The sequence below is a fragment of the Pongo pygmaeus genome, chromosome 2 (assembly GCF_028885625.2).
Source record: "Pongo pygmaeus isolate AG05252 chromosome 2, NHGRI_mPonPyg2-v2.0_pri, whole genome shotgun sequence".
NCBI lineage: Eukaryota > Metazoa > Chordata > Mammalia > Primates > Hominidae > Pongo > Pongo pygmaeus.
The window spans coordinates 159,757,102-159,767,719 of record NC_085930.1 but is presented as its reverse complement, the minus strand read 5'-3'; positions in this window follow the sequence as shown (position 1 = coordinate 159,767,719).

Here is a 10,618-nt window from a genome sequence, read left to right as displayed (position 1 = left end):
ATTAAATAATACTGGAAAAAAAAAACTTAAAAAGACTGTATCAAGAAGAGCGACTGGTAGATAGGAGGGAGGCTTCCATCGCCATCCAGATCTGGGAGGGTTCCCTCTAGGAGGCGTGGCTGCTCCCTCCTAAGGGGCAGGGCATTCAGATGAGGAATTTTCCGCAGTCCTGCATCAGACTACATGTTGAGGTCCAGAGAAATGCTTTTTCTGCTGGTTGGTGGAGAGAAGACCTGCTCCATGCTATCAACTTGGTCCTCTCCTGGGCAGAAATGAGAAGGCATTGGGCGCTGACTCAGTTTCCCCAACGTCCTCTAGTGCTGGAAAACGATGGTACTTGTTCTAGCAGAGATTCTAGATTTATTCTAGGAGTACCTCCTCTTAAATTTCTGCCCATCTCCAGCCCTTGGTATTTTCTAGCTTATCCTGCAAGAATGTCACTATTTTAAACCTAAACTAGTGACTATTGAACTTAAAAATCACTTTTGTTCCCTGGATCCAGAGTCACCCACTTCTCCCCAAAGCTGATGAGCAGTTACCTGGACTAAGCAGAGGTTTCTGGAGTATAAGGGAAGCAAAACAAGCACGGAGGAGCACGACAGCATATCCAAAAGAACCAGTGAAATATCCTTTCACCGCACACAGTAACTCTCAACTGGAAACTCCTTCTGATTTTTTCTAAGCATTTAACAAACTTCATAGATGCCCTCCACCCCACACAATATGCTTATGTCCTTTGAAAAATACGTAAATATAAAAAAATAGAAAATGCACACATGTCCTGTCAATTACCTCTCTATCCTTTACCACAAAGGAAAGGCTTCCTATTTTACTTAATGTTTCGGTCAGGAAGCATTTAACATGAGAAAAAAAATCTACCTAAACCATCCTAAGCAAAGAGCGAGAGAATGAGAATTAGAGATTCAACGCAAAGATACAGCAGCATCTCCCGTGGCACTAGGATACTAGGGGAGTAAGCGCATTCAGACCTCACGAAGGGGTGGATCCAGGAGTTGGAAAATCAGTAGAAACAAACTTCCCTTCCCTCCCATTCCTCCCTTCACCATTGTGTTGGCATGGCATGTATGCGGGTGTGAATGTATGAGTGTGTGTGTGTGTGTGTGTGTGTGTGTGTGTGTGTCTGTGTGTGTGTCTAAGACCACATAGTTCTGGCCCCTGTTTTTCCTTGTGCCTCTGAACAATTCACTTCTCTCTCTGCATACCAGATTTCTGTGCGTTTTCAAAGCATGAGGGAAAAAACTCTCTTCAGCTTGAGGCCTACATTAATCCCCTAGATTCAGCACCAGCTTCCAATCCTTCAATCTCTGTTGCCCATTTCCAAATTCTAGGTAAGGAAGGAGAATCAGAATGGTCCTGCCCAGCTCTGGATCAGTTCTCCTTGATCAGGTGCCCACCCTTGCTCCATACAACTGAAGTGAGGGAGGGATGAGTCATGGCTGCAGGGCCTGAGTGCACAGTACGTGTGTGCATGCACATGCAGATGTGTGCATGTGTGTGCATGTGTGTGTGTGTTGGGGGGGTCTCCCAGAAGAGGATGTGAGCTTGGCAGATACCCCAAAACTGTCCATCATGATTGGCAAAATAAAAATGTGATTCTGCATCCCATATATTAACATTTATAGGAGTCTTTACATACAGTTTTATGCCTTATAATGACTGACCAAATTGTCTTCCCAATTTCTAACCCATTTTATTGTTTTATAAAATCAGAGAAAGACATTGAGATTTTTCCATAGGGTTTAAATTTTTTCTGTGTATCTCATTCTTCAATATATCAGTTGAGTGACTGATACTTCCTTAATTTAAAACAAAAACACTCTAGATGGTTTCTAGTGAGTAGACAAAGCAGTTTTATTAATATTTCTAGATGTCTCTTCTATTCTAACATGGGTTTTCATTCTTTCCCCAGTCTTCCCTCACCCACATTATAGCAGACCTATGGCCAAACCCACACATATATAAGGAACAGGGCAAACCAATTGGGCTGAGCTGAGATTATTCTGATCAAATTTACAAACTCACATTTCTCTGTAAGACACAGACATCAAGCCACCTTCTCCCCTCTCGCCTTTCCCCCAGCTGTTCTGTGAATCACAATACATTCTTTTGCTCAGGAGACGTGTGCAATGTCTTTGCCACACAAATCTAGAGACTCACTTATACCATGGCATACTTGTCCCTCATTATTTTCTGGAGACTCAATATCAGTTCAGAAAGATTCAATTGCTGAACTCAAAGTGACACCTCTTCCAGCCTCATGAGTGGCATTTTGCTCATGATGTAGTCCTGCAGCACCGCCACAGAGCATCCTGATTCTGAAGGATTCTTAGAAACAGTTCCTTCTGGTCTCAGTATCAGGATTAGCTGTTCTTCCGCCAAAGAAGGGTTTTGTTTTTGTTGTTACATGTTTGTCTTAATGGATCATATATCATCACTCACTGTGGATTACTCACTGCAAAGCCTGAGGTGACTTCTGTGGCTCACCTGTGGCAGCATCTAGAATTTCATGGGTGTCTTTTGTGTACTGGGAACTAGATTTATTCCTGGCTCAGGTGGGTTCTGATGCTTTTTATTCCATTTTTTTCTTACTCATCTATCTTTTCAACTCCTAACTTATAATCTTTCCAAGAATCACATACACCTTTGTAAGCTGCTTTAAGGTTTTTAGAGCAAGGGATACAAATTTTACAAATCCAAATCTTCCCATCATACAATACTAAAGTTACATGAGAAGAAGAAATGTAAGTAAATTATAACCCAATTCTCAAAATGCTTTTATGTCACATAAATTGTTCTGTCCACTGCTAAATCTTCTTCCCTAGAACAATGCCTAACATGTGCTGAGCACTTACTAACTTGAATGACTATGGTCCAATTTCAATCCTCCTTTCTGTTGCAGAGATCTGTTTCCAACCTCAGCTGAGGTTCCCATACACAGTCAGCTTCCTGCCATTGCCATTTTCCTTAACTTCCATCTAACTCTAAATTTGATGAAGTTTTCACACCTTCATTTTGAAGGAGGTGACTATTTTGAGTCATAAGATCTATTGTCCTGCAATATCTTCCTGATCCTTTGCCAGTAACTGCCCACAACACTCAAGAGAAGATGCTGATGCTTGTTCTAATGAATGAATCAAATGACTCATAAGATATTGATTCAGCTTCAACCATGTGTCCTGCATGAAAGAAAAATACGGGGCATAGCCCCTGCTCTTAGAACTCAAATCACTTTCCAAAAATCACAGAAACTATACTGCTACTAAAGTACAGATTGTTTTCTCAGTAAGTAAATTCAAGTTAAACCAGCTTGATGAAATGGAAAGGGCACTAGGTTTAAGCCCAAACTCTTCCTCTCACCAGTTCTGTGAGTCTGGGGTGTCACCTAACTTTTCCTGAACTTTGTTTACCTATGAGAAACTAATCTACATGTCTCCAAACTGCCCCCATATATGCACATAAATAACCATCACACTAGCCTTAATTTCCAATTTTTGACGGCTCTTACAAGCCCCTCCAAGTAGAGAACCAGGGCATTGCTCCCCAGCCCTGCCCACTCCCCACGTGCCTCCCTTTCCATTCTGGGAGTTTCTAAATCCTCCTGTGTACCCAGGAACAAGTCTGTCATCCCAGTTTCTACACCAAGGCAGCTCACAGCTGACCTGCTCCTGAGGCTTCTGTGAGAAGACTGCTTGGCTGAAGCAAAGGATTTGTTCACTGAGGAATGCTCTGCAACCCAGGGTTCTAGAATGCACTGCGGCCTGGGGTAGAGTGGGGTCGGGGTAGAGAACAGCTCCTCCCACTGCTGTGGCACTCCCAGTCTTCTGTGCCCCTAACTGCCTTGCTTCTGTCTGAGATGCCACATGTCTGCTTGCATTCTCTCTTGTCACAGGTCCCTCTTTTCTCCTCTCCAGGTACCTAGCTACATTTCCTTCTATGACCAAAAAGGAGAAGCCTCATGCCCATCAGCTCTCATTAATATCTTATCAATGCATCCAGAAGGGTCCCCAGCCCACATTGTGTAGAGTCAGGATTCAATACACAGTTGGATTATCCACTACATGAAAGAGGATCCACCCAAAAGATCTCTACAGGGCCAATGATTCCAAGGAATCCTGTACTTCCTTGGGAGCACTGAACCACCAGATGGTGCAGCGCATCGTAGGAGCATTTATTTTTGCTGTGCTGTTGTGAGCAGAGGGGTCCAGGGCCCACTCCAGTTGGGCATTTGCAACTCCGTTTTGTACATTGTCCCACCATGCAGACCAAGGAGACAAGAAGATGAGCAGTCAGTATTTTAAGCCTCACTATGCCCTACTCATTGTTAAGCTTTCTTTCTCCCTTTTCTCTTCTTCTTTTATATTAGCATGACTTCCCTTTTCTTCTTTAAGCAGTAAAACGTTTATATCATGTTTTTATAATGGCTTGCTTGAGAAATTGGAAGTTTCTCTGTAGGGCACCTTAAGGGCTTTCCAAATCTGCTTCCTGCTCAGAAGTTCAAAGCTATATCTTCAGTACCTCATGAGTTGCAAATACTCCGGATTCTAAGTCAAATTAATCACTGTCTTCAGCTGAAGTATCATCCTGACACCTAGGGAGGACTGTGTTGATTTAGCAAGCTGATGGAGCTGAGGAAGGCACAGACAATGCTGATTTAAATCTATCCAACCGTGGAGAGGTGCTCGGTGTTCTGACGGAGGCTAACTCTGCAGCAGCAGCACAGACGATGCAAGCACAGATCCTGGAAAGGGGGGCCTTCTGCATGTCGGAGTTTATCCAGCAGATCACTGAAGGGAAATGACATAGTCCGATTTGCATTACAGAACAACATGCTGGGGCCTGTCGAGGAGGGACAGGAACAGAACCTAGTCAAGCAATGAGAACATTTTACAGAAAGTCACCCAAAAGATTATGAGAGTCAGACTCAGACAGTAGATGGATGCAGAAATGTGTATCATGCAAACGTGTAGTTGAGATTTGATGATGGATCAAACGTAAAGAGTGAGGAACAGACTATTTGAAGTCAAGCTCTGTTCTGAATTGAAGTCTCTCCTACTGCAGTAGCTCAAATATTAAGTTGATGAAAAAGTAATTGTGTTTTTTGCCATTACATTTAATGCCAAAACCCGCAATTACTTTTACAGCAACCTAATAAAATCTGTCTTGCTGTTTTTAATGAGTGTTCAATGAAAACAAAAATTCTATTATGCACAGACAAGCCACCCAAATGTTACAAGTGGATGAGGGGTGAGAATACCGAAGGTAGAAGTGAAGCCTCAAAAGTGGGACCCAAAGTTCAGTGAGGCAATCAGAGATTTCATGCAAGAGTTCAAAATGCTTGGGTGGTGCCTCAAAGGGCTAGGAGCAATAGCCAGTTGAATGAGGTAGAGTAGGGTCAAGGAGCCAGGTCTTCTGCCTTCAAACCCAGTGTAGCTAAGCTTGCTTGGTACTACAGTGTGATGTGGCTACTTACATTTTTGAGGATGCCCCTATGTGGACAAGCACACGAGCAAACTAAGTAGCCCCTTGCATCACACGATGTTAAGCAGAGGTGTGGGGAGTTGAAAGCTCTTCACTTTCTTCAGAAAATCCACTTCTTCCTCTTTCCCAATGTATACAATTTCTTTATCAGGGAAAAATATATTTTATTATGTAATGGGATTAAGGCTACACAGTCACTCGGGGAGAGGTAGAGATCTGCAAATTCTCATTTTTTTTTTTTACAGTGTCAACGATTGCTGTTGGAATCTTTTTGAATGACTAATTTTGATTGGAGGAAGAGAATGGAAACAATGAAGAAATCACAATTTACCTTTCACCCTGAGGGGGTGAAAAGGGCACAGATTTATAAGACTAAAGCACCAAATATTAAACTTTGTCAATTTTGCCAATAATAAAATTGCTTACTTAAGGCTCTTGTAAGAAAGAGAAATTACTCTAACAAATTTAAACAAAGAAATGAATGTAATGAAGGAATAAGGTATTTCTCAGAGTATGTGGACTTTTGACCTCCAGGAGTCAGGAAGGAAGACTCTAGTACCCCAGGTATGTCGGTGGTCTCTCTACAGACCTCAGCCACTAGTAGGACTCTGTCATCGCTTTGTGACCCTTGAGTTAAAATGCTATATCCCCAAAAGAAATAATCAAGCTTGTTAGGGATAAGATTCCATGCCTGAACCAATGAGCTGTGGTCAAGGTTGGGGTCCTGTGCAGATTCCTGGGGCTCCCTTTGTGAGAAAGGAGCTGGTAAGATTGGGGAAAAGTACACAGCACACTGGAGCACCCTCCCTGCCCTATTTCTCAGCCATGTGGCTTTTCACCCTTTGAAACCCCAAGTCTCCATGACTCTCTTTAAATCCTCACAATGATCACATAAGGTAGGCTAAGCAGGGACTCTGCTTTGATGCAATGATGCCTTCTTCAGAGGGAGGAAGATGAGGCTTACAAAGGTTAGTCAACTTACCCAAGGTCGCAGGTAGACTAAATAAGGGAGGCAGGACTTATCCACATCTCCTGGGCTGCAAAACCAGTTATGTGAATGTGGATATGGGGGACAAGTGACTGAACCAGTAGAAATACATGAGCAATAGGTGAGTGGGCGTCCATATCAGAACCACCAGGACTGAATGAATGTGGTTACTTGGGCCCGCCAACCAAGCTATTGACAAGAAGGCAGGGAGAAGGGGAGGAAGGACAAGAATACAGATAGAAGAAAGGGAAAGGCAAGAAACAAGCTCAGATCGAGAGGAAGGTTTCTCAAGTCCTCATGTAAGCACATCTGTAAGGCATCCAAGGCAGAGGCTATTCATGGCCCCCAATCAGTTATCTTCCCTTTCCTATGCAGTAATAGTATTCTTAGTAGAATGGATGGCTGTCTAACCTAAGGCTACATTTCCAACCTCCCTTGCAACCAGCAGCCACATGATTCTGGCCTAAGGGATATGAGCAAAAGTAACATGTATGAATTCGGTGTCATGCCCTTGTAGGTCACATCCTTTCTCCCTTTCCCCTTTCTACATTCTGGAATGCAGCATTAATGGCAGGAAACAAAGCAGCCATATTGGACCATGAGATGCAAGCCAAGTATGAAGATGGCAGGGAAACAGAATGTAAGGAGCCTGGATGCCTCATAATTGAGAAACCATCGCACCAATCCTGTCAACCCAGACTTACTTTCAAGTCTAAAAAATAATTTCATAGCAGTCATAGTAAAGAAATAATAAAATACCATATATCATGCATGTGTTATAGTAAACGTCCCATAGTTGCTAAATGCTTTCATGATTAATATACTGGCTAAAAATATAAAATAAAAAGTAGGTATAATTGGCCGAGTGTGGTGGCTCACGCCTGTAATCCCAGCACTTTGGGAGGCCTAGGCGGGCGGATCACAAGGTCAAGAGATAGAGACCATCCTGGCCAACATGGTGAAACCCCACCTCTACTAAAAATACAAACATTAGCTGGGCGTGGTGGCATGCACCTGTAGTCCCAGCTACTCAGAAGGCTGAGACAGGAGAATCTCTTAAACCCAGGAGGGGGAGGTTGCAGTGAGCCGAGATTGCGCCACTGCACTCCAGCCTGGGCGACAGAGTGAGACTCCATCTCAAAAAAAAAAACGTAGATATAACTGATTAGGGAAGAAGAATTGATCTGCTCTTTATTTATATATGTAAAAATTATAAATGACTATATATTGATAATAAAATTATTAATAACGTATATTCAATCAATTAAAATTTTTAAATGCTTGAAACTTTTGACAACTGTTCCTCTTCAGGAAATTTTTTCTCATAGGGAAACTTGTTCCCAGGTATTTTATAAACCCAGCTATCATGACTGTAATGATATATTTTTGGCATTTACATGAGCTTTTACATGGACTAAACTTCTTTAATGTATAAATTTTTAATCACTGGTTATGAACATTAAATATTTTGAACTTTTTGTTATGGAAAATTTCAAATTATTGAAAAGTAGTATAATGAATCCTAGGTACCCATTACATGTATTCAACTACCAACTCCTGGACAATTTTTCTAACCCTCCCCATCTGGATTATCATGAGGCAAATCTCAGACATCATATCATTTCATCCATAAAATTGTAGTATGTCTCCCAGGACTCTCTTTTGAAAACATGATCACAATACCATTATCACACCTAAAAAATAAATAAATAATTCTTTCTTATCAAAATGTAGTGTTTAAGCTTCCCCAATTATCTCATAATTTTTTTTTTTGCAGGATCCAAATACATTCCATACATTGCAATCAATTGATATGTCTTTTTTAGTGTATAAGTTACCAGGACTTTTGTTGGAAAGATAAATATGCTTCTAACTTGTTTAGGTCACTGTTCCTTGGGATCGCTCTATCACAACAGCAACATCCTAAGCCCACAACCACTGAAGCCGCCAGCTCTCAGGGCAAGCTCATGGCTCATCACCCTGGTTCCCAGGCCTGGGTTGACCCAGAGCAAGAACAGGAGGGCTGGGGTTCAACATCCAGTCCTGTCTCTGGCCAACACACACCCCAATCCTTTTCAAGACTTGGCAGAGGTACCAGATTCCCTCTAGGAGCAGCCCAGGCCTGGTTCACCTACAGCCTGGAATTTCTAAGGTTGAGAAGGAGCTGTGCTGAGAATTAGTCAATTTTTAAAATAAAGTTACAGGGACCTAAGAGACAATCTAACTCAGGGATCAGCAAACTTTCTGTAAAGGGCCAGACAGTAAATATTTCAGGCCTGGAAGGCCATGCAGTCTCTGCCCCAGCTATTCAACTCTGCCGTTGAGTGTGAAAGCAATCATAGACAACATATAAACAAATGAATGTGGCTGTGTTTTCACAAGTCTTTGTTTATGGACACAAATTTGAATTTATATAAGTTTCATGAAATATATTACATAATCATATGTTGTACTATGAAATAGAATATTTTATGTTATGAATTCTTCTTTTGATTTTTTTCCAACTATTTAAAAATATCAAATCCACTCTTAACTTGCAGGCTATACATAAATAGACAGTAGAATGAATTTGGCCTATAGGTCACAATTTGCCTTGATCTAACCCAACCTTCTCATCTGTTGCTGAGAATTAAACTGAAGACCAGAGAGGTGAATTAATTCACCCAAAGTCACACAGCAAGTAGATGAGAAAGGCCAAAGTTAGAACCCAAGTCTTCATCCCTTAAAATTTACAAAGGAATACTTTAATAGCAAGAACAGTATACTCATGAACCATTTGAAAGGCCAAAGACAGAGAACCTGAGCTTAAACCCCAAGCCATATGGATATATCACGACAATAGAGAGCCTGACTGCAGTGCTCGTTTCCTAGTAACCACAGCCTCTCTGATGAAAGATTGCTCTGACTTGTTATTTATAACTGATTTCCCAATAGGGAGGGTGAGTGATTTGATTATATTTAGTTACAAGAGCCAGGGAAATCCTAATCTACCATCTTAGCATACTCGCAAACCTTAGAGCCACAGCTGCCAGGAGATGGGAGAAAGCAAAGAAAGCTGCAATGTACAGTGTTGTCCCTGTTACTAACAACAAGGGTCACATACAGCAATTACTGACTGCCTGACACAAACAACAGATGGTGTGACGGGAGACAGGGAAGAAAGGCATGCATTCCTATTTATACTCTATGGAGGCAGTCATTATAAGAAACATTTCTGCACCTTGTTCATTACTCTACTTGGAGCATCTGTTAATTTAGCCTTCTTTTTTGACTTTGTCAGTATGACTTTGCTTGTGGCTCCTAGAGTTATGTTCTTGAGAATGAACTCTGCTGCCTCTTAAGGGGCTTTCTTGGTTCCGTAGAAAATTGGATGATTTGAAGTTCAGAGAGGGAACACAAAGCATTAGAAAACCACAAACAGCCTATAAATAGAAGAGGTCTCATTGGCCTCTTCTAAGAGTCAAGAGATTCTGGGTGGAGTTGGGTAGAATTGACAAATTAAGCCAATGTCAGAGACGGTAAGCCATGAAGGGGTTACCCAGAGATTATCTAGTGTTGTCCAACCCCATATTTTACCTCCTAGGGCCCAGAGAGGATAAGTGACTTACAAAAGATCACACAGCAGATTTGATGAACCCAGATCTTGTTACTCACTGCCTCATAATATTTCTGATACCTAAGCAGCTTCTAAAACAAGGCAGAAAATATCTCAAAGCAGGCAAATGGACAGATGTGAAACGCCAACGTGATGAATCAATGCAGAGTCTTCGTTACCTTCTGTCCACAAATTTAAATAGATAATTGTGTGTCATTGCACAATTATACGAAAATAGGAGAAGAGGTGGCATTTGTTAAAAGAATAAGGAACAAAAAGAGACCGGGGGAGGAGGGGGTCACAAGTTGATGGAGGCATCAAATGGCTGCCTCAGACACGTTACTTGTAGAATGTAGTTCTTAGGTTTAGTGGCTCAGCTGGGGCTATGGAAGTGCACACGGGATGTCTGTTCTTTGGAAGAAAGAAACAAGAAATCACTCAGGAATGTTGTATAGTTTGTCTGAAGCAATAATTGTCTTTTCCCCCATCCTGATTAATGATGTAATAAGATTTGGGGTGTATTTTTTATTATATGA